We start from the raw sequence: 24,694 nt of genomic DNA, 5'->3' as shown, positions 1-24,694 counted from the left end.
ATCGGTTTCAGCATACGAGTTATGCTGATATCGATGGCATGCACGAGGACGGCTATGAGAGGATGCCCCCTGTAGAAGAGATGCTGGCTTGCTATCTCTCAGTGGGGGAACATCCTCTCTAAAATCTCCCTCTTTGCCATCTAAGCCCTTCCAGGATACATCCCGCTTAAATGGTAAATCATACGCAGTAGCAGAGCCCGAACAACAAAGGGGTCCTGGCCCATCTCGATCTGAGGATCGAAGACGGGCGCAGAAGGCTAGTGTCGCGGCTCGTGCTCCTCCCCCGCCTGAGGGAAGGGGCAAGAGGAATCGCGGGTCACGAAGAGGTAAGCAGGGTCTGAAGGATGTGATTCAGACGGGGCAGCGTTCTCGTCTGGATCAGAGCGATACCTAGGAGTTTGTCACTTCCTTTTGGATGTTTTTAAATTCTGTTTCATTTCTCCCCTGCCTAATTCCCCTGTAGCCACCAGCGCTCCACCTGATCGTGGTTAGGTGGAAAGTTTCTCACATAACAGTCTCCTATCCTGGACCTGTTATGTTTTTGGTTGGTCCTATTTTCATAGTGACCTCCTTACTGACGGTCCGGACCAAAAGGGGACGCCCCGTAAAGCGGGACTCCAGTACAGGAGGGTGGGTGAGTATGTAACCCTTTCTGCTTATGGGTGTTATGTTGCTGGTGGTTATGTCTTCTAACAGACTCTGTGAGTTTCCTTTTACAGTGCTCAGTTCCAGCCTTGTGCTCTGGCCACGATCACACGCTTTCGGCAGGCGGCCGTGCCGCGTGGGTTCACCCCCCCAGGGCGCGACACCCACCGCGGAGCGAGTTCCACGTGCGGGAAGCAAGCGCTCTGCGGTTGCTCGTCCCACACCCCTCCCGAGGAGCCTGGCTGATCGTCAGAACTGGCATAGCACTGCAGGGAATATCATGGATATCCGGCCAGGTCACCCTGAGGGGCCGCCTGGCCGCTTGGCGCATCCGGGGAGGTGGTAGTTACGGAGTCCTTCTGTATGTACTGCCTCAGGTGATGCTCCCCTCGCTTGAGGGTTGGAGCTCGCCTCTCCCGTGCGATCCAGCGCCTCTGCGATGCTTAGGAACCTTTCTGTACACACGCTAAGCCTGTGTACTGTCTCAAAACCACATGGTGGTCAGTGTGCACGTGAACACTTTGCGCACTGTCTCAAATCCACGTAAGTGGTAAGTGTGCACGCAAGGCTCTGCGCACTTTCTAAAATCCTGTACGGTAAGGGTTACGCGCCCCGCTTCGTTCCCTTTCTTAAGATGATTAGCCCCGAGGTTTCTTGGGCTTCATTCAACCAGTGTGTATTTGTTATACACCCCAAGCATCGCTTCCCTCAACATGAGGGGCTGTGTGGACTCCCGCATATTGTGGTCTTTTCAGATAGTAGGCTTCACCAGGCCTCTCTGATGGTGAGCTCCCACATACTGTGGTTGTCAGGTAGTAGGCCTCACCAGGCCTCCCTGGAGATTTAGCTCCCACATGCTGTGCGTTTCCACTAAAAAAAAAAAAAACAAGCTCCCACGGTTTGTGGTTGTCAGGTAGTAGGCCTCACCAGGCCTCCCTGGAGTCGAGTTCCATATTAACTTCCACTGAGGTGGTTATCAGGTAACAGGTAGTAGGCCTCTCTAGGCCTCTCTGTAGGTGAACTCCCACATATTGTGGTTATCAGATAGTAGGCTTCACAGGTCTCTCTGAAGGTGAGCTCCCACATACAGTGGTTGTCAGGTAACTTTTTTCTGTACACACGCTAAGCCTGTGTACTTTCTCAAAACCACATGGTGGTCAGTGTGCACGTGAACACTTTGCGCACTGTCTCAAATCCACGTAAGTGGTAAGTGTGCACGCAAGGCTCTGCGCACTTTCTAAAATCCTGTACGGTAAGGGTTACGCACTCCGCTTCGTTCCCTTTCTTAAGATGATTAGCCCCGGGGTTCCTTGGGCTTCATCCAACCAGTGTGTATTTGTTATACACCTCAAACACCGCCCCTTAACATGGGGGGCTGTGTGGGCAATTCTCGCGGTAGTTTAGCAGCGCTCCCCTTTTCTAAAAGGGTCGCCTATGAGCATGCTGCTCGGAGCTCGGAGTCCTCCTCTCATGGGAGACTGAATTCTCGTTTTTTTCATCAGAGCGCTCCAGTACTACATACTGTTTTGAGACGCACTGTGAGAGCAGACATCCTGCTGAGGCTCGGGGAATGGCGCCTTCGCACCAAGGTGTTGAAGTAGAGTTAGAGAGGTTGGCCAGACCTGGGTGGATCGGTTTTGCGGCTCAAGAGAGCGTCGCACTATCCCCTCTGGCTTCCTCTGACTCATCCAGCTCCATTGGGGCTGGACGCCATGGTACAGGCGTGGCCGAGGCTTCATCTGTATGTTCCGTCCTCCAATTGCTCTGCTCCCGGGCCATTCCATCTACGAGCTGCTCTATCAGAGTGCCACGAGAGCCCCTCCTTTGTGACAGGCAAGACTTGGTAATAAACAGTGCTAAGTTCTTAGCCGTATCCCTTTAAAGGAATCTTTCGTGATTCCAAGCCTTCAGCTCTACCCCGGGCCGAGGCCCTTCAGGTAAGTTGGGTATGTAGCTTAGGCCTTTGGCCATAAGGGATAATGTCATGGACAGCCGTCGAACCGTCCCAGGGGCGACTCCCGGTGAAATGGTAGAGTTGGTACTTAGTGTTTGCCATGATTCTGGCCTGCACTCCCCTCAGCATGGCGGCGTGGGTATACTGTTCCCCATAGTGTCCCTTCAGAGGACGCAGTTCGAAGTTCCCTTGACAGGGAACGTCTCAGGTTACGAATGTAACCATGGTTCCCTGAGAGGGAACGAGACACTGCGTCCTTTAGCTCCCTGCCATGCTTCGGACGCAAGCTTCACGAAGAAGATAAGTGACGGGTCCTATGGGCGCGTATTTATAGTCGCACCGGTAGCGACGTCAGAGGCTGTCGCCGGCCAACACATTGGCGTTTTTCAAAGTATGCTTCAGACACGGGTCACGACGAGGTGTTCCCCATAGTGTCCCTTCAGAGGACGCAGTGTCTCGTTCCCTCTCAGGGAACCATGGTTACATTCGTAACCTGAGACGTTTTAACACTGTGGATCTTTGTCTTCACATTTTAAGAGTAAGCTACAAAACTTTGTTAATTTGTGATGTTCAATCCCCATTCATTTTTAACCCTTGTGTGGTGTTAATATTTTTGTTATTCAGCCAGTGTTAGTGGTTTTGGTGGACCCGCTGCATTTTTTTAAATTAACACAATGAAAGAAATATATATTTTAAAATACTCAACAGATGTTTACATCATCCCGATTACAAGCAATATAAACAGCATATATGGTTGATATTTGCCCTTTACCTTTGTTAGATCACATTTATGAATTAAAGTGCTACAACCTTGTGTAGGATGGTAGGGGGGGGAACACACAATTACCCTCACACTCTCACAGACTCTCTCGCTCTCTCTCTCTCTCTCTCACACACACACACACACACACCTACACTAATAGCAGTCCCAGACAGTAGGAGGACAGAGTGAAGGTACACATTTTTCCACACTTTTATTACCCCGGGGTCCAGTGGACCCGAACATCCTGTATTTAATGTGTAGGGGGGTGTACAGTGAGTGGTCTTAAATTAGTTCTGATACATGTTCTTCAAAGAAAATGAGCCAAGGCCAGTGAGAATTGGTTTGAAAAAATAATGAATCATATAATTTGACAAAATTTGATAACAGGTCTCACATACCCAAACACCATACAAGGGTTAAGAAATGACTTATATCACTCAGAGCTGCATGCTTGTCTATGTCACTGGACATCCTACGATCCTGATTGGAAAGGATTAAAGTTGTTTGACATGATGTAAACTTTTTTTCTGCATCAACAAAATTTAGACCATGGGGTGTTTGCAATGGCTCATTTGACACAGTCAACACTAAAGGTCTTACTATGACAAAGATTAAGAACCTCTAAATGCAAGCACAGCACTCAATACAACTTTAACTGCTGCAGTGTTTGGCTGTAGTCCAGCTAGCAGCTGTGAGGACTCCCAGTGAGGAAACAGAGAGAAATGTGACTGCATGGGCAAGAGTAATGGTGATCCTGCTTTCATGTGTAGCTCGCTACGCTGACTTGGCAAAGGTAGCGGATCAAGAAGAGCTCAAATTTACATGATGGTGTATGTCTGAAAATAACAGATGGAAAAAGAGGATCATAATGGAACCCAAATGCTTGCAGTCACGATCAGCGCAGAGAGGGTGCTCCTTTAAAAGGCCATGGGATGGGGTCATATATAAGCCAATTCATCTGCAGTAGAGCAGAGCTGAGTGACAGCAACATGGCAATGAAACAATGAGCTGCACAAAAAAAAAAGAATAAATTCATTATTTAGCTGCTGGAAATAAGAAAGAAAACCCTGGACTAAAGCCTTCAGTTTAGAACTATAAATTAGTAATGCAGCGCACATAATCAATCAGCTTTCCACCAGAGCAATAGTGTCATATATCAGAGTTGATGATAGAGGAGACCAGCGTTGTGATAAATATTCATGTACGTCATCAGGCCAAAAACAGGCTAGAGGCCCTCTATCGAGTTTCATATCAAAGTCTCAACAGGTGCTGCAACTCATACATATGCACTCATACCGTAATCGCTGTTTTTTAAATAAATTAACTTAATTATTCAATTAAGCTTATTTATAAAATGCAATACAAAAATAAAATAAATACATAATGCTAAAGATTTGTAACCCGTCACGGAAACCAGTGACACAAGTCGGCAGCACAACTTTCGAGCAAAATGAGAAAGAAGTGTTTTTTTTTTTTCAAAATTGGTGATTTTAGTTTTTTTGCAGAATCTGTTAGTTGAGATCACGAAGAAGCCTCTCCGTGTTTGAGATAGCAGTATTTGTATATTTAAAAGCGTACATTTTGAGGTTGAAATCGAGCTCACTGATTCTGAAGAAGATCTGAGCGACGATGAAAGCGGCATAATAAGACTGTATAATATCCCTAATCTACAACTGAGCGAAGATGAAGACGAGGAAGAATGTATCGGACTGGTGTCAGACGAGTTGGACCATGAGATATCAGAGGCTATATCGATAGCAACATTTGATGGGGATAAAGACAGAGAAATGGGGAAAATCCGTGACTTTGACTGTAAATGCTACACAAGGAGAAAGGTAGCCAGAAGTTTTCTCCAGACATTATACAGCTGGATTATTTAGCTGTGGAAAAAGAGTGGCAGGACATGCAAATTATTGGACATTTAGAGGCAAACAGACGCACGGTGCAAACTTTGGAGATGGTTACTTATTTCATTGAAGGCAACGAGACCTGCAAGTTTCCATAAACATCAAAGTTTGTCGTTTTGTGTTCATTCTAAGAACACATACACATTATGGGAAGTCGTGGCCTAATGGTTAGAGGGTTGGACTCCCAATCGAAAGGCTGTGAGTTTGAGTCCCGGGCCGGCAGGAATTGTGGGTGGGGGGAGTGCATGTACAGTTCTCTCTCCACCTTCAATACCACGACTTAGGTGCCCTTGAGCAAGGCATCGAACCCCCAACTGCTTCCTGGGTGCCGCAGCATAAATGGCTGCCTACTGCTGTGGGTGTGTGTTCACTGCTTTGTGTGTGTGCACTTTGGATGGGTTAAATGCAGAGCACAAATTCTGAGTATGGGTCACCATACTTGGCTGATTTGTCACGTCACTTTAACTTTCACTTTTTTCACTTATCTCATGTTTAGTCCATGTTTAGACCTTGCGTTAGTTACTTGCATTTACGCGTTGCGTTAAGTGTTTCCCGCGTGAGGTAATTTTTTGTTGAAAGTTGATGATGCTGATCATCAACTTTCTTTGTCAACTATGTCTTTGATCCTGAGTTTGTGGAGCACGTGTACATGAATGTGACATCACTGGTGAACAGCCAATCATGAGCCTTGCTGCATAAAGCAAGTTTGATTTACTTCTCGTGAGATTCAAACTAAAGTTTAAAGGTTTCGCTAAAGGTTAAGAGATTGAAGAATATTAAACTTGCAGCATAAAGCAAGTTTGATTTACTTCTCGTGAGATTCAAACTAAAGTTTAAAGGTTTTGCTAAAGGTTAAGAGATTGAAGAATATGACTAATTAAAAAAGGTTATATGAAACATGGAGGAAAAATAAAATAGATTATCTTACTCTATCAGTGCAGTCACAAGTGAAACTTGTTAAGTAACTTGTTATAAATAGTGCAATCTATCAATACCACAACTTATTTATATTACATGTGTATATCTGTATACATTAATATTTATTTAAAATAAACAATTTATAATAACTGTTAAACTAAAACTGTTTGTGTGTAATACATAAGTAATATGAATCATAATTATGAATCATAAAATGAATCTGTAATAAAAGTCATTAAATCCAGACTTTAATTACATTTTTTACACATTATTATTATAATTTTTGTTGTTGTTGTTTTAAGCATTAGGGTCCTTTAATTTGGAGCAAGATAAACTTGGGGAGTGACTTTGTATCAGACAGGTGTCACTTCTCACATCTGATTGGTCCAACTTCAGTTTGAGATCTCTGACCCAGAACAGAACCTGCCCAGGAGCAGGTTAGTCGTGGAGTGTAAGTTACTATGGCAATGAATGCCGCTAAAAGCCAAGCCACTTACATGGTACCCAGGATTGGTGCAAACTAACCTGAAACTTACCTGGCCAGCCAGCTAATCTAGCTTCATGATACAGGCCCCAGGTGAGTAAACTGGGTAAGGATATGTTAGATGAGATGAGGAATGTTATGGCAATCTTGTGTTACAGGACCAGGAGATTGTGGATGGGCTGAATGGATGGAGGAACACACACACCCGTCACAGTTGAAGGAAGATTGCTGAGACACAGAGCTGATCGAGAGCTGATCGACCACATTAGCACGTGGCACTCCATATAAATGCCCAGGGAACCACATATTACAGTGGAGTGTGTTACCAAAACCAGAAAACAGACATGCAAAGTGTAACAACCTAAGCTGGTATCTGGTATATTTATATTACCATGTCAACATGGCATAATACATACATACATAAATAAATAAATAAATAAATAAATAAATAAATAAATAAATAAAGTTCCTGCAGGTTTTAAACAATGTGTCTGTCATTCAAGGTGCACACGTACTGTACACATTTTTTTAAAGGATCATACAATCATGGAGAACAATCAATGACATGTCGTTTGCACAAGTATTTCCATTTTCCATATAGAACAAAGGGGGAATGTAGAGGGTATAATGAGTAAAGACCATTAAAGCTCATTTGTGGGCAAATCATAAGTGCAATACAGAAAATTGCTGTGCTGTGGCTTCTCCTAGATGAAATAATAGAGGAAGTCAAGGATAGTTTTTAGACTGCATAGCAACAGTTATAAAGGGGAAGTGGTTGCCTCTGTGGGGATATGAAAGAGAAAGATAAATTCATTTCAATAAATTAATAATTGAACAATTAAAGGAAACTTTATATAGTTCTGCTTAACTTGTACTAAACTTGTACTTCCTAGAACCAGCGGAATTTTTTAAATCAACTACTTGAAAGCTTGCTAATTTATTAGCTATGCAAGCAAAAACCTAATTTTATTTAATTTATAATTCAACAAAACCAAGAAATGGGAGTTATAATAGAAACAAATTTATGGCATCTGTCTATGGATAGCTTATGCGTGTATATATAAACTGAAGCTCATGCAAACTAGATTTGAAATTCATCACCTTCAGTTTTACTAACATATTTTCGAAATGTGTCTTCATTCTTTGATCTATAGATTAAAAATGTATATCAAAATAGCAGAGACAGTATTAAGCACTTAGAGGTGCTCAGCAGAGTACAAAAAGAAAATATGTCAGCACAAATCAAGCGCAGCGTTAGTTCTGTCAGGCCACGGAGGCAAGGCTGTGACCAGCTGATGCGGTCAGCTGTCAAATCGCTCCAATCACTACCACTCTCCTATTAGACACGGGACATATATACGTGGCACTACTGCTCGGTAAGTATGCTCAACAGGCTCGCAACCCTCCCTCCCTCCCTCCCCATTATAAGCATGAGCACATTACTGAGCACCTTCTGGTCGTCTCTTTGTTTCAGATCACTAAGGCTTAGATTAGCTGGTATGGACCTCACTGCTGAGAGACACCCATCTTCATAACCAGGCTACAGGACAGACATACCACTGCCACATCCACATGATTATCACTGTTTGCTTTAAAGACTTTATTAAAATTCTTAATTGTTATGCATTTCTAAACTCAAGGTTCCAGGGGGTTAATGCAATAGTTCTTGTATGTTCAATTATTCTGGGAGCAAAAACTCCCATAAGGAACCATACCACCAAAGATAAATTGTGCTCAATAAACTGAAGTAACTTGCCAAAGTGGTTCCTGTCTGAAATATGAACTGGCAGTATATAAGTGAGAGAGAGAAAAGTTGACACAGTGATGAGAGTTATCCATTTCCATTCCAGACAGCAGCTGTCAGAGACACAATATCACCTAGTGTTTCCTGATTACCTCCTGATATATGATACAAGCCTCATCATGAGAGCAGATCAGCTATGAAAAAAACAAAACAATAAACAAACTCATGCATGTAGGATTATATGCGACCACTGGCCTTTCTCTTATGTATGTTCTGCGACAGGTCCATCAGAATCTCACAATTCATTATTGACTTTATTGACTTTTCACGGACTCCTTGCCTTGACTCGGATTTCTATTTGCATATTATATTATCTAAGGGTGGACTGGTGTATTCTATAAAGGGCACCTTTCTGGGTTTGTATTGTTCTCTTGTTAATGGGTTGTAATGTGATGCAATTTTCAATGCATACAGTATTATGCAATTTTTAATCCTTGTGATAATTGCTGAAACATTCAATCTCATCTTTCATACTCAACCTGTCGAACAAGCATTAATGCTAATACAAAACCCTTTGCTGTATAAATATCTCATTCGTCATGTCACAGTTTTTTTGTTTAACGCTTTTCATAATACAAACTATTTCAAGCAGCTTTACAGAAAATCATGATGGCTTATACTGTAATAACTTATAATCTACATGTCTTTTAGTCATGTTTAGCAGATTAGAGCTTGGCGATATACACATTTTGCAATGATAAAGCAATCAAGCAGTTCACAATTGCTATATATATATATATATATATATATATATATATATATATATATATATATATATATATATATATATATATATATACATATTTATATATATATCACAATACGTGAGTACACTATGTAGTAGGCTATATTCATACTTGAACCTCATAGACCAGCAACCGAAGGTGAACTATCCCTTTAATAAATCTTGATTCCACAGGTATCATAACTAGTCTTTATTTGGGCATATTATATTTGCAAAATTTTAAACAGATGTAATTTAATCCTGAAATTGCTTTTAAATTCTCCCACTGTGGTACTCTCAAGTGCAATACTCAAAGCAGTGAAAACCGCTCAAGCTTAAGAACAGCATAATTGCTTTGCACCAGCACTGGATCACGTCAGCAGTGCTGCCGCTCAGCAAACACCACCTGACACTGAACTATGCGTGGTGCTACATTACCGTGCAGGGCTCTCACCCATTACTAGCGCTGACAGTACGGCAAAACGACAACGCTCACATAAAGCAGATTGCAGTGACAGCTCTGCAGTCACAGTCTCCAAATACACTGCATTTAAATGCATGAGATCCCAGCTCTGAATCTCACTGAGCCGTCTGGAAGATCTTCAGAGATGTGTGGGACAGTCTTCCACTCTGAGGGAACCATAATAAGTCTGTGTGGAGGGACCTCAATTATTCATTTGTGGAATGTGAAAATGTAATGCAATTGTGCATAAAGAGCTCTTTGAAAGAAAAGAGAAGGAGCAGTATAAAAAAATAGATCTGTACCTGTGTGGTAGGACTGACTTTCACTTGATGTGAACTGACTTTAAGAATTGTATACGTTTTTTAAGCCAGAGCAAAAGGAAAATTCAAGCAGTTTTTCCAACAAAAGCAAAATGGGGGCAAAGAAACAATGTCATATTATTGTTGCTTAAGGATTTATGAGAGGATGTTGACATGACAGGTAAAGGTTCTAAGGCTCTAGGAAGGGGCAAACTTCGAAACAATTGGTCACAGAGTGCTATGCTATTACAAACTGTGCTAAAAAACTGTCCCATTTCCCATTTCAGGGAAAAGTAACATTGCATGATAATTTGGGCTTGTCCAGCAGAAAGAGCTCGTTCAGCTAAAAGGATGCATCATGTTCTTGCGTATGGAATGTTTGAAGTCTTAAGTGACCTTCTGGTTGCTGGATGGAAGGGGTGGAAAAACAAATATTATATCCTACGGCATGCATAATTCTGTGCTCTCATCATATTTAGACTAACTGTACAATTGTCACACAGGAAGATGCCCTGTGCAACTGCTGGTGCAAATCAACTGAGCGTCTGTGACTGACTGTGGAATTTGTAGTTGTAGAGAATAGCTACACAAGTGTACCAGTAAATTTGAATTCACAGACAAGACTTGTAGGTGAACAAATCCTATTCTACGAATCTCAAATCAAGAAGCTCACGTTTCACTACATATTGCTGCAGTGAATTTGGTGCAAAACACATTCACAAACCTGCAAAAAAAATGTGAAGTCACGCTCGAATTTTGTACATCCGCAAATCAGTATGTGAATTATTGCAATGAGATCTGCACACTTTTACAATGTGTTCTTACCTATATATATATATATATATATATATATATATATATATATATATATATATATATATATACAGACATTTTATTTACAAAAATATTTATTTATGTACATTTGTTTATAGTTTAAATATTAAATGAGCTTAGCTCAAACCCTGATAACAATCACCTGTAGCATTTTAGTAATCCTAATTAAGTTAGCTGGTAAAGGTGTGTTCTCTCCAGTGGCCCTCTACCAAGTTTACCAATCCCTGCTTCACCTCACAAAGAGGCATTATGAAATATTTTTTAACCCTTTTATTTAATTATTTATAAGTGGTCTTTGTCTGCTTTATGTAAAGTAGCATTAAGTAACATGGCAAGATATGCGACTTATAATTCATTATAACTATGAGAAATATAATCCATTGCTACTTAAGTGGATGCAACATTTTCAGTGTGTGTTTTAAATCATCATACTCTTAAAAGCTATAACCACAAATATATATATATATATATATATATATATATATATATATATATATATATATATATATATATATATATATATATATATATATATATATATGCACACATATAATGCATTGTGCATTCATAATTGCTTAAGAAAACCAATGTATTATAAATATACATTCAAACATTCAACGCAGATTAAAGAATTTGCCCTAACTGTCTTTGTGCTGTATGTGCTTTGAGATTATTAAATACACTATATACTATCTGAGTATATAGTGGACATGGAAAGTGCAATTAGTTTGGAAATCCATCACAAATCGTTAAAGCTCCATTCCTTACAATGTATTTATGTAGAACAAACAGTAAAGCAAAGTGATATATTGCTGAAATAATGGAGTTGATTTTAGCAAATGGATAATGATTAAATAAAATATTTTAACTAGTTTACTTTGGCTAATTTACCAGTTGATGTTATCACTGTTATAATGGAAATCACAAGTAAAGGCTCGGACTGGAATGTACTGCAGATGACATGATCCAGACCACAAACTAGAAAATAAAAAAAACAAAAGAAGTACTTGAAAATAGTCTACTGTTTGGCAAATGCATCAATGTAAATGTAATGCAAAATCAAAATATTTTGGGTTACCTAATTCTGTATTTCAATAAAATGGACAGCTGGTAATCAGCATTCATGTTTTTGCTTTTTTTAGTCATGACAGCCTTTTATAGCTTATGGTCAAAAAAACAAAAAAAACAAATACCATACAACAACAGAACAGTTCATAAAAAAAATATATATATACTGAGTGAAGAAATCTCCCCAAAATGGTTAATTTCGTGAGTGATTGGTTCGAATGATTCAGACTGATTATAAACGATTGTAACATTCACGGACATGACATCGCCTGAACATGCAGAGAAAATATTGAATACTGAAGACTTGATTGCTGATATATTACAATGAAAATGTGATGTTGCAACTGTTTGAATCAGCAAAATAGCTTTAAGAGCTACAGATTTTTTTTCCAAGTATAAAAATTATTTAGCCTACGTTTCCCACTCGTGGTTCAAGGGAAGCATAGTTAAACTTATCAATTGGCTATTCATCTATTTAGCATGGTTAAAAACCTCTTAAAAACATTCTAATGCAAAGAATGTACTGTATCATTGCCATGTTGTTTGTACATGTGAAAAAAAAATGCATTGTAAAGCTGCCTGACTACATGGCGAACTGTATTGTTCAGGATATAGATAAATTCATAGGCTAAATTAAATAAGTAAGCATTCATGTATAATACATATGTCATATACTGTTTCATAATACATTGACATCAGGAATTAAAACAAAAAGTCCAGACATAATCACATAATCTGTTGACCTTCCAGATATAGGCTAATGTTAATTTCATAGGCTAAACAGTACTTAATCAAGTGTGAAGCATGATATTTTCTCCTGTACAGTGGATATAAAAAAGAATCACCCCCCTTTGAAATAATCACATTTTGTTGCTTTGGAGCCTGAAATGAAGATGGACTCAGTTCCCTTTCAGTCAGTCACTCTCGACGCTACGTCGGTGACAGACGAATATGGGATATTGCTTCGATGGACCAATCTACTTCGAGTGTAAACTAAACGAACCAATGGATATTGGCATGCAATTATTTCATCCAGCTGATCACTGCATGAGTATAAGAAGGCAGCAGGTGCAATGCATACAAGCTTTTCGCTTCTGAGCCGAGCATTAGTATTAGTATCAACTGTGTCTGCTGTGAACTACGAGTTCAGCACGCTCTCGAATCTTTGTCTGTTGGCTAGATGGCACTTCAGCGGCGGAGAAAAAGAGCACTTCCTAAAGAGAAAATTTCTCTAAAAGCGATTCATGGGTGCGTCGTTGTGAGGGAGACCTGTCGGATGACGATTCGGCTGCGCTGCCGCCCTCTGGGACAGTGGCAAAGCCTGAGTCAGATCCCGAAGTGGCAGCTATGCTTTCCCGAGTCCCGAGGTGGGCGTGGAAGCGTGGCACTCACCGGGTCCAAGTTACACTGGCCTGTCGCCAAACCCTCACTCCGTGGTCAGATCTTGCATTTCTCTGGGCAGGGGTGCCCCTAGAGAAAATCTCCAGGCATGCTGTGGTTTACACGGATGCCTCCACCACTGCCTGGGGGGCCACGTACAATGGGCATGCAGTCTCAGGGGTCGAGCTAGTGCTCCTTGCGACAGCCCCTCCTTGGCCAATTCCTCTGAGGATGGATCTACTGACTCAGAGATGGGGCACCATTTGGCACCCGCATCCAGACACGCTTATGCCTTGAAGTGAAACCTGTTCATCGAGTGGTGTTCTTCTCACAGAGAAGACCCCCAAAGATGCCGATTGCGGTCGTGCTGTCCTTTCTGCAGCAAGGGAGCGAAAGCTGTCTCCCTCCACCCTCAAAGTCCAGGTTGCTGCTATTGCTGCGTACCATGACCCCGTGAATGGGAAGTCTTTGGGTAAGCATGACCTCATTGTCAGGTTCCTTAGAAGGGCCAGGAGATTAAATCCTTCCTGGCCCCCCTGTATACCCTCTTGGGACCTGTCTCTAGACTTAAATCACTACAGCAGGGCCCATTCGAGCCTTTGCATTCAGTTGAGCTAAAGTTTCTTCCATTGAAAACTCTGCTCCTGCTTGCACTGGCCTCCATCAAGTGGGTAGGGGACCTCCAAGCATTTTCGGTCAACAATTCATGCCTAGAGTTCGGGCTGGCTGACTCCCAGGTAATCCTGAGGCCCCTGCCTGGCTACGTGCCAAGGTTCTCACTACACTCTTCAAAGACCAAGTGGTGAACCTGCAAGCACTGCCCCTGGAGTAGGCAGACCTAGCCCTGTTTTTGCTTTGTCCCGTCCGAGCATTAAGGTGCTACGTAGACCGGACACAAAGCTTCAGGACCTCAGACCAGCTCTTTGTCTGTTACGGAGACCGGCAGAAGGGGAGTGCCGTCTCTTAGCAGAGGTTGGCCCACTGGATTGTGGATGCCATAACCCTGGCTTATCAGGCTCAGGATGTGCCCTGCCCATTCAGGTTTGCGAGCTCACTCAACTTGAATTGTTGCATCCTCCTGGGTGCTTCCTCGTGGCGCCTCGCTGACAGATATTTGTAGAGCTGCGGGCGGGGCGACCCCTAACACGTTCGCTAGGTTCTATAGCCTTTGTGTAGAGCCGTTATCCTCCTGTGTTCTCACCTCAAACGGGTAGTGGCACTGAGAGGCCCCGGTTAGTGTCGGCTTGCTTAAACTGCTCCAGAGTGTCCATACTGTAGACCCGGTTGAGATCTTCCATCACCCTAAGCAGCTGGACGCGGCAGAACGTCCGGCACCAGACCTTCATGATGTATCTGTGAGAACAATGGAAGAGTGGGTTCCATATTGAGACCTAAGTGGTACTCGTATGTTTATAGTCCACGGTATAGCCTTAGAGCCCGTGTTTCCCTGGCAGACTTCTGCCTTCCCAAGAGGGTTTTGAATCACCTCAAATTTCTCTGTATACTCCCTAAAAGGATGATATATGTGTATTTGCCTCCGAGACCTCCTTCGGGAAGGATGGGGCTTCCGCAGCACGTTTTCCCAGTGTTATCCAATTTCACCCAGTTAGGTAGTGCTTTGAAAATGGTGAGTGGAGCTACTTGTTCTGAGCCCCGGCCTACACCTAATAGGGGTGCAGGCGGCTCGCACAGGGCACTGGAAGGGGCAGCACCCATGGCACTTTGATAGGGATCCCATATTCGTCGTTCCCGTCGCCATGGTTGCGCTGCCGGGTCCCCGGCTCGGCTCCCCAGCAAAAAACTGGAATTCATTGCACCTGCTGCCTTCTTATACTCACGCAGTGATCAGATCCAGCTGGATGCAATAATTGCATGCCAATGTGCATTGGCTCGTTTAGTTTACACTCGAAGTAGATTGGTCTATTGAAGCGACATCCCATATTCGTCGATCACCAACGTGGCGTCTCCATTCCTTCCTTAAGGGAACGAGGGTTACCATACGTAACCGAGACGTTTTTGTTTTATCCAGATGTATTTATTGGATCTTGTAACATCCAAGTGATATTGTTTTCACATGCACACGATGACAACACTTTGTCATAATTTCTTGCAACTGCTTCAGATAATAGACTTTTTAATAATAGACCTCAGTGTGCTTCTAGGCATTGATAAAGCCTTAGAATTTTTTTTTAATCCATCATTTTGTATTCATTCATGCTGAGATAATAAAAATGACCACATATGATCACAGCTGAAAGTCAATGGCATTGTGTGCAATTGAAAAGGTGATTAGCTACACCTGATTAAGTTTACAAGTCATTTTTAAGAGGGTGGTGATCTGAAAATCTGTGGTTTCAATATCCACTGTATCCATCATACTGTGAGAATCTATATTAAAGTGATTCTGCAGCCTCTGCAAAATAATAAAAGCAGAGCTTGAGGAATTGCAAAAAGACTTTGGTTTGTGGATTTATCTGTGCATTTAAGAGAATTAAAGCATAACAACAAAGGTCTGAAGAGGGTCTAGAAACAACCACTTTATGGCTTTGACTTAAAGAGGATTGATTAAAACTTCAGAATTATGCGGTTCATACAACATTTAGATCTAGTCCTCAAAAATGCATCAAAACATGATTAATTCATTTTTAAAAACTGTCTATTAATGCTAATTTATGAGTAAAATCTGTCACTAATTCCTCTTCAACATATTACCATAATTTAGAGTAAGTTTCCATGTCAAAATTCAGGAAAAAAGAAATGCTTAAACAAAGACTGACTTCTCATGTTTTATTTAGGAGCCCATAGCAATCCAGAAATAAATTTTTTATTAAGTCCAAAATGCAAGCCCACATTAACACAAATACTGAACAAAACATGAATGCTCACTATATCACACAAGCCTTTGCTGTCTGAAACATGCACACTTTTTAGAATACACAGATGACCAGAAACGACCCTCAATCACCAGGACCAGGACAATCTCAACATAAATAATGGTGTAAAACCTGGCACTGCAAAGACCTCTGTGGGAGTTAGTGGTGTTGTCTGTGCTCCAGAGACATTTCCAGCTGAGATAATCGCAGACACTGTTATCCCAAGCCGGCCCCCTGAGCTGAGGTTATGTTTCTGAACTGTGGAGGTGAGCCTTCTAATGTTTGGTTCAATATTCATTAAAAAAACATGATGTGCTTAGATCATGCTCTGGCACAAAGTTACCCTCTAATGTACATACAAAATATTTTCCAGGAAAATAAGGGGAAAAGTAATACTAAAGACTAAAGAAAATTTCCAAGCTAGGCTGCAGGCTAAATGTTCAGTTACATGTATTCGAATATATGAAATCATGGCAAAGGTTTTCTTCTTATACTAAAACTACTATGATTTTTTTTAATTTTTTTTTAAAGATAAACAATCTTGCTTGTGTGACCACTTATTTTGCTGCTTTAAACTTCAGGAAAATAACATGTAATATTTAATTTAATAATTACATTGCTGCTGGTTTGAAAAACAAAATACAATAACTTTATTGAAAAAAGATTCAGTAAATACTTAAAGAACAAACATTGAACGTTGAATTATTAGTTTTACTTTGAATGTAAAACTCTTGAATCAGCATATTTGAGTGTATCAGTGTATTTGAGCAGCAGCCAATGAACTTGAACAGAGTGAAAAAACTCACTATAAAAAGAACTTGTCAGTAATACAAAAAATAAAAGGACCAAAAGGAGCACATGAAACAAAGAGATGGACATCTAAAAAAAAGCAAGGTGATACAAACGGGTCTAAAGAATAAGATCTTTGACTCATAGTCCAGAGCTGTCTGGAAGCTGAGCTAGCCGACAGTGTGTCAGGAGAGAGAGGAGAGAAGTGTTCAGAGTAAATGTGATCCCTTTCTACAAGTTTGCAAGTTGTCTGAGCAGTACAACCAAACTAATTTCCTTATATATCTTAAAAACAATGCTTTGCAAGATAACACAATATAACTTAAAAAAAGAATGGCAATTATTTAGGACAAAGGGGGTGAAGATAAATACCTTTGTCATTATTTTATCATTGTTAGTAAAAAAAAATTAGAACATAGATACACATTAGAAAATAGATGAAATGAGTTAATTAACCTGAATGAGTTTCTTTCTTCTGTTGAACATAAAAGTTATTTTGAAGAATGTGGGTAAGCAAATAGCACATTTTTTTTCCATTACTATTGAAGTCAATGGGGACCAGCAACTGTTCGGTTAAGATATTTTGTGTCAAAAAATCTTCTTTTGTTCAGCACAATAAATAAATGAATACAGGTTTGGTACAACATGAGAGTGAGTAAATAATGACAGAATAAAATGTTTTGGGGGGCTGAACTAATCCCTTAAATGACAAGCAGTAGCATTAGTATAATTAGTCGGACCCACTTTATATTAAGTGGCCTTAACTACTATGTACTTACATTTTAATTAATAATTTATTACAATGTACTTATTCTGTACATACATGTTTTTACATTGTACTTATATTTGAAAAAAACCTACATGTAATTACATCTGTATTTAATTTCTGTAATTACATTTATAATTACACTGTTGACCCATACTTTACACCTTAACCCACCCTTAAACTTACCCATACCTCCAACCCTCTCCCTAACCTTACCCCTATCCCACCTCAATAGCAGCAAAAGTGTTTTACAATACAATATGAACACAGTAAGTACATTGTACTTATTTTTTTATGTAAGTACATAGTAGTTAAGGCCACCTAATATAAAGTTGGACCAATTAGTCTGCTGCTGTAAAAAAAAAAAAAAAAAAAAAACAGGAAAAGAAAGAAAGATAGCCTAGTATGGTGTCCCATACACTTAATTTGTGCTCTGCATGTAACCCCAACAAAGTGTTCAAATACAGCAGTAAGTAGTGAACACACACACACACACACACACACACACACAAACACACACAGGGTCAGACCTCAGGGTCACAGGGTCTCACCTCAATCACTCCCCGACCTATAATTCCTGCCGGTAATGAGACTTAACCTTTGGGTTACAAGTCCATCTCTCTAAACATTAGGATATGACTGCCCCCAGACCTGCACATATCTCCTGGCACACATCCGGTTTTCTCTCAACTGTTTACTTTCATCTTAGATATAACCAACTGTGCTTATATGTAACCCTCATGGGTTTTTGACAGTGTTAGTGCAATCAGTTGCAAACTTAATGAGTGAGTGAGTGACTAGTCCAGTAATCAGACGCTGTTTGACAGACATTTTAGTGTGTGCACTCTTCAGGTGTACAAGAATGTAAGCACATGTCAGAGCAGCATGCGATGAAATGTTTAATCAGCAAGGCTTTAAAGCACATGCAAAATGTACAGTTTTGTGATTGCGAATAAGTGAAGTGTTCCGTGAGTGTAACTCTACCGCTGAGTTAACATTCCATGTGATGTGTATGTACAGTATATTGAGATGGAGGCACCAGAAACTGCAACTGCTAGAATGTGTGCTGTAGCATGATACTACAATATTTCTTCAAAAGCAGATTGTGGAGACATTTTAATCATCCATGACCTCTATGGTCACATTTTTATTTGACATTTTTTAGGCATATATTTTCTGCTCATATTTTTGGCCTTTCTCCTTCAGTCAAAAAGGGATGATTAGGTTCCTGTTCTCATGTATTGTATCTCATGTATTGTAAAATGATATACTTCAGTTTGAAAGTTGGCTCTGGGGTCCACCCTATTCCACCAAGGTCCACTTAGTTTAAAATTGCTGGCCTCACCACTGGAGTGCTTTACTGTGTGCAACACACAAACAATAATTCATAAGGAGTTATTTCAAGAAAAAAAAAGAAAAATGTAAAAGACCAAAGAAAATGAGATTTTTCATCATCCCTTTAAATCCATTTTTCCTTCCTAAAGTTCTCCCTCAACAGTTCACCCAGCACCCCACAAAACTAGATCAGAAAACAAGCCAAATGTTCTCCTTCATTCACAATCTATTCAACAGTCGCTCAGAGAGAAATTTCACTATATCCTTTAAACACGATTTAGGTTTTAAATTGCACAGTTTTGTGAATTTCTTGAGGCTCAGCAAGGGAGCCTTAGCAAAAAGTGAATGTTTCGGGAGAAAATGATACCCCAGCACAGAGTGCAATGTGAGTTCTAACTATTAAACCACCACCTCCTGCTGTGGTGTGTATTGTAGTGTAGGGCTCTCAGCTTCACGTGTGATGGTAAAATTGCTGACTCCGGCAGGGAGGAAACGTAACTGTTCCCACAGTACATGCCGCAGGAGATTAAAGATTTCCAAAGAGAAAAATCTAAGGCAAACTTATTGAATTAACAAGTTTGTCTTAAGAAATCTTATTTAAGTGAAAAGACAAAATAAGAATAGAAAGAGTGTGAAAATATAAAATTATTTCCTTCTTGCACGGACTCTGACTGAAACCTTCGAGAGGCCTCTGATGCCCCTAGAGGATGTTTGTGTCTGAAAGCAACAATCACCTTCAGCTGATGGGATAGTGCCAACATTCTCTCTCAGCACAGAGAGCACAAATCAACAAACTTTCTCGCCATCGCATGTCAACTCTAAAAACAAGAAAGACAGCATTATGAACATTGTTAATTAAGCTGAACAAGTAGGTAATTTACTTGTTTAAAAAAACGCTGAGGCGAATAAAAATACGTGGAGTTGAAATACAGCTTGAAAACATGTTACAACATTCTAAATTTCTATTTTTATATCGAGAACAAAGGCAGTAAAAACACTGGCTTCTCCATTCAGTGTCCATTTAAAAGTCATTAAAAATATGGCACAATTTACAGTATAATTTCAAGTAATTATTATTATTTTTTTTAAAGATGTTTTACTAGTATTTTGAATTGTGTTTTTCCTGTGATTTTACAGATTTATTTATTACAGTAAAAAAAAAACAAAAAAAAAAAAAGAAAAAAAAAACTACAAAGCTTTTATAAATTATGCGTAAATCTGGCTGTCTGCAACAGTGAGACATGGGTGTCAGTTTAAGTGTTTTTCTCACAAAAATTTAGTTGGAATGAAACAAAAGCAAACCTGTGAAAAAAGACAAACACATATCATGCATTGTATCAACAACAAAACAGAAATTTTTAGGCACAATGAACGACTTGCTATTTTGAGATTCTTTAATCATAAACTGTTATGAATCATGTCTGCAAAGTTCAAGTTCAGGTTAATGTGAACAAACAAGCAATTAAATACATGCATTCCTAAACAAACTGCATCAAATTATTATTAGACTGGCAAAATAAGTAGTACTGACTGAACTCCAGACAGAGAAATTAGGCCAATAGACAAAGGCCAGTAACTCTCAACAAAGGCTGCATCATATCCGAACCTGTTTCCATCCACACAAAAGTTCATGAACTCAGCCAAATGGAGAATCTAGCACATTTGCAAAATCAAAATAAAGTTCAAAAGTTCACATGCGAAATGGCAGGAGAATGCTTAAGTGCTGCAGGATGGGTTTATGACCTGCGCACAATGATGTGTTTTGTATAGCACAAGGTGTGAGAGTTCTGCATCACTGTGCCTTTACTCTCCAATTATCTTACAGCAGACCTACTGTCTCGTCTGCTACTAGTCATTAGGTTTTCTTTTTGTCAAAAATAGCTAAAACAAACTTTAAAAGTAATCCATAAGCAAACAATTAAGGCTATAAATGAATGCTTTTCAAATGCCAATTAGAGCCACAATAATCACTGCCAATGCTTTTACGACTTGACCAAGCCTACTCAAAACCCCAAAGAGACAACAACCTCATTTAGTTTGTTTAAAATGTGTCAGATTGTTGTAGTCGATCTGTGGTTCTTATGAACTTTAGACAAACTCCTAATTTCAAACCTCACCTTGAGTTTATTTTAGCCATTAATCTTAATCTAGTAAACAATCCTAGATTAAAGTAGACAGTCTCTTGGCTATCGCCATTGGCGATTAAGATGAAGTTGTTATTTTGGTTCCAATGCTAAATGCATTAAGATTAATGTACATGGACATGTTATAGTAAATAAAAAATAGACTGAATGCTGATTAAAACTACCGTGCAGTAGACTGCAGTGAGAATATAACGTGCTTTAAAATTGGATCCATCACTCAATGATGTTCTGCTTTCTTTACAAACTAAAATTAATGAATATTTGAATGCTATTCTCCCATTTAATATATAAAAAAATTTATATACAAAAATCGAACAATAACCTAACTGATATGTTTTTACATAACACAGGTTTGTCCATTCATTCATATTTGTGAACAGCCCTCGGTGCTCCCACGAAACTCGACGCACCCAACAACATATATCTGGTGGAAACAGGGCCAAAGATTTTCCAGTCTGATGTCAGACATCCTACTGTACCTTTAAAGCTTCAAACAATTGCCCGCTGTTTATGATTGACTAAACTTTCTGGATGTGTAGTTCAGGGACACATTTAAATGTTGATGGTTTTATGTTAATATGCTCAGGGTTGATTATAAATTATCAACATCTTGGTGGATTATAAAGGAAATCTGTGTCATGAAAGATACAAAATGTCTACATTAGTTAGTTGGTAGTTGGTGCAAACTGATGATGGCATATCTGAACACTTATTTAAATTTTCATATACTCCAGTCATTTGATCAGGCTCATTCATGTGGAAGGGTTCAGGATCCTTACAAGATTATATTACATACATATATTACATACCCTTTGTTTTCTGTCATGCTCTCCCTTTAGAAAAGAGGCAGTTTGTGGCAAGGATTTTCTTTTTTTCATTATATGATTAATTGTTTGTGAGAGGTAGAGTACAAACAAAATAAATTGTACACAGCAGGTCAGTAGTAACCAGCGCCTGAGGTCACAACTACCTCTAATGTGGTGCAGCTATGAGAAACTCAAAGAGTGTGCATCATTTCACACCATGCCACGATACATGAAGATGAGTTCCTGTTACACATGAGGAAAACTGCCCTGCATGATAAACAATTCTCATTTCATCTGATATGTTGGTATGATATCCCCAGGACTGTTGAAAGTGTTAAGTTTCTGCAAAGCATCTGCAAGCACAACACTGATGATTTATTTATTTATTTGATCAGTAAAATTCACGCTTTACTATCTAAGATTTTACTATCATAAGTGGGAAATAACTTTATCGCTAACATTTATCATTACATTCAAATTACTTTAAATATTCCTGCAAATTATATCCAACAGCCATAACCTGACTGATATTTTCATACGCACCATTTAATAATAAATGAGCATTTTATGTGTATTGATGTTTGATTCATAGATCATGGTTCAAGTTGATATCGTGGAAATATATATTTTTGTAAATATGCACCTATAGGTTAAACTATGAATTATGAATGAGGGGTTGAAAACCTGATTTATAGGGTCCATCTGTTGATATGCAATCTTGGGTCACTTCTTATGAATAATCCTATTATCTAATCAATTATTCATGTTTCCTCATCACTCTTTTAAAACTTCTAGCCAGTCAGATGATTCATCTTGGTTGTACTTCATGAATAAACATGTTTAGAAGAATACTGCTTAATGAGGAGGTCCTATCAAAAGCTGCACCCTTGGGATTTAGAGAAACTTTATTATGGAGAAGCATAATTTTCTGTCTTTGTTTTAACAGATGAAATTGTGTCCCCTGTGTTCTGGGGCTGATGAGGCAGAGTCAGAGTCTTCTCTTGTAGAGTTCTTAATAAACAACTTAGCCATGCATATTTTAACGTCTGGTAACCTTACTTGGAAAGTGGCCAAAAACTCAATTAACTGAGTAAACTAAAACATAAAATCAGTGGTATGGACCACTTTTTTTAATATTTCCATTAAGCTTTTGTGCCCTTTTTAAAGCTTGAAAGCCTCAGTTTGCTTTTATTATAAGTTCCATGGAAAAGATTGACCAATACCATCTTCAATATCCTTTTATATTCCAGTGAAGGATGTAAGTCATACGGGTTGGGAATTAAATGGTGGGTGACTTAATAAATTGTGACTAAAGAAAATTATGCACAAATGGCACAATTTGTCTAGAAAATATAATTTTCTAGTAATACAAGACATGCAGTAGAATTGCACTTTCACTGAAAAGATTTAGTCCAAACTTACTTAAGTACAAATGAACTATAATTTATTGATCAGCAAACCCTCATGAGCTTTATGAACAGAATAGCTTCTCTGGCTTTATTAAAAGGTAAAAGCTTCATTATAATTCACAATCACATGCCTATTTTATTAAAAAGCCACACAAATATATTTAATGAAAACATTTTCTGTCTAAAAAAAATGCTTTGAGTGCTCTTTGATTATGAATGTCTGTTTGTCCTTATAAAAAATATATACTGGGTTGTTGCATATGTTTAATTCTGATCATAACAGTCACTTTATTGTTATAGAAAGTGTAATTATCATTTTTCACACCAACATGAGAAGTATGGCTCACTTTTAGCATTCAAGAGCTACAGGAGAGAGGAGCCCAGGTTTCAGATCCGTATGTGTGAGGGGGCAGATAATTCAACAGCTCAGGCCCAGTCAGGATGAAAATATTTCAGAATGGATTAAATTGTGGCATATGGATCACAGTGTATTTGGACACTTCAACAAAATATGTAATAATAATAATAAATAAATTAAAAACTTTATTAAGAGGATTCTGCTAACTGCTAATCATGCTATACTGACACTTAACATATTATGTACTTGTTGACTCAGATGAGGGCAGAATTTGTGAACTGTATTTTCCTGTATTTTTTTTATCTGTACTGGTGAAAACTTACCTCCGACAGAGGCAGAGAATTTTAGTGTTTGATATTTAGAAAATCAAGAAAATGTGTTTGCAGTAATATACAGTACAGTGAATTTATATGGTATCTATCGTTATAATTACAAATGTGCAGCTCCTATATTTGATAATCTTAATTATGTTTTACAAAAACGTTATCCACACTTTAATTTTTCTAAATCATCCTTTTAGCCGCAGAAAATTGTAATAATTTACAGAAATTAATACACTTAAGTTACCCAAGACAGTTTCTGCTGGATTTATTGCATTATATTGTTAACATATTACTATATTTAATTTAGATTTCTCACAGATTATACAGACACAGTGCAAAGCTGAGGAGCTCTAGCGTTTTTGAGCAGAGTTCTCCAGCTGCAGTGGACAAGTGCCATTACCGGTATACAGTAAGTGGACTGATATAGTGTATATTGCTGCAATGTGTGACAGCAAATAGTGGAAAATATCAGGCCATGATGACACCAGTGATGTAAATCAAGTATTAATTTATTAAAACAATGTGTGCAGAGCTTTACTATATACACAAATATACATACATACATACATACACACATACATACAGTGCATGCATACATGTATGCACATATGAAGACTTCAAATTTAAAAGCCTAAAAGTGCCATTTAA

Source organism: Carassius gibelio, chromosome A9, assembly GCF_023724105.1.
Source record: "Carassius gibelio isolate Cgi1373 ecotype wild population from Czech Republic chromosome A9, carGib1.2-hapl.c, whole genome shotgun sequence".
NCBI classification, from domain to species: Eukaryota; Metazoa; Chordata; class Actinopteri; order Cypriniformes; family Cyprinidae; genus Carassius; species Carassius gibelio.
The sequence above is the reverse complement of the archived record's forward strand: the minus strand, read 5'-3'. Positions refer to the sequence as shown.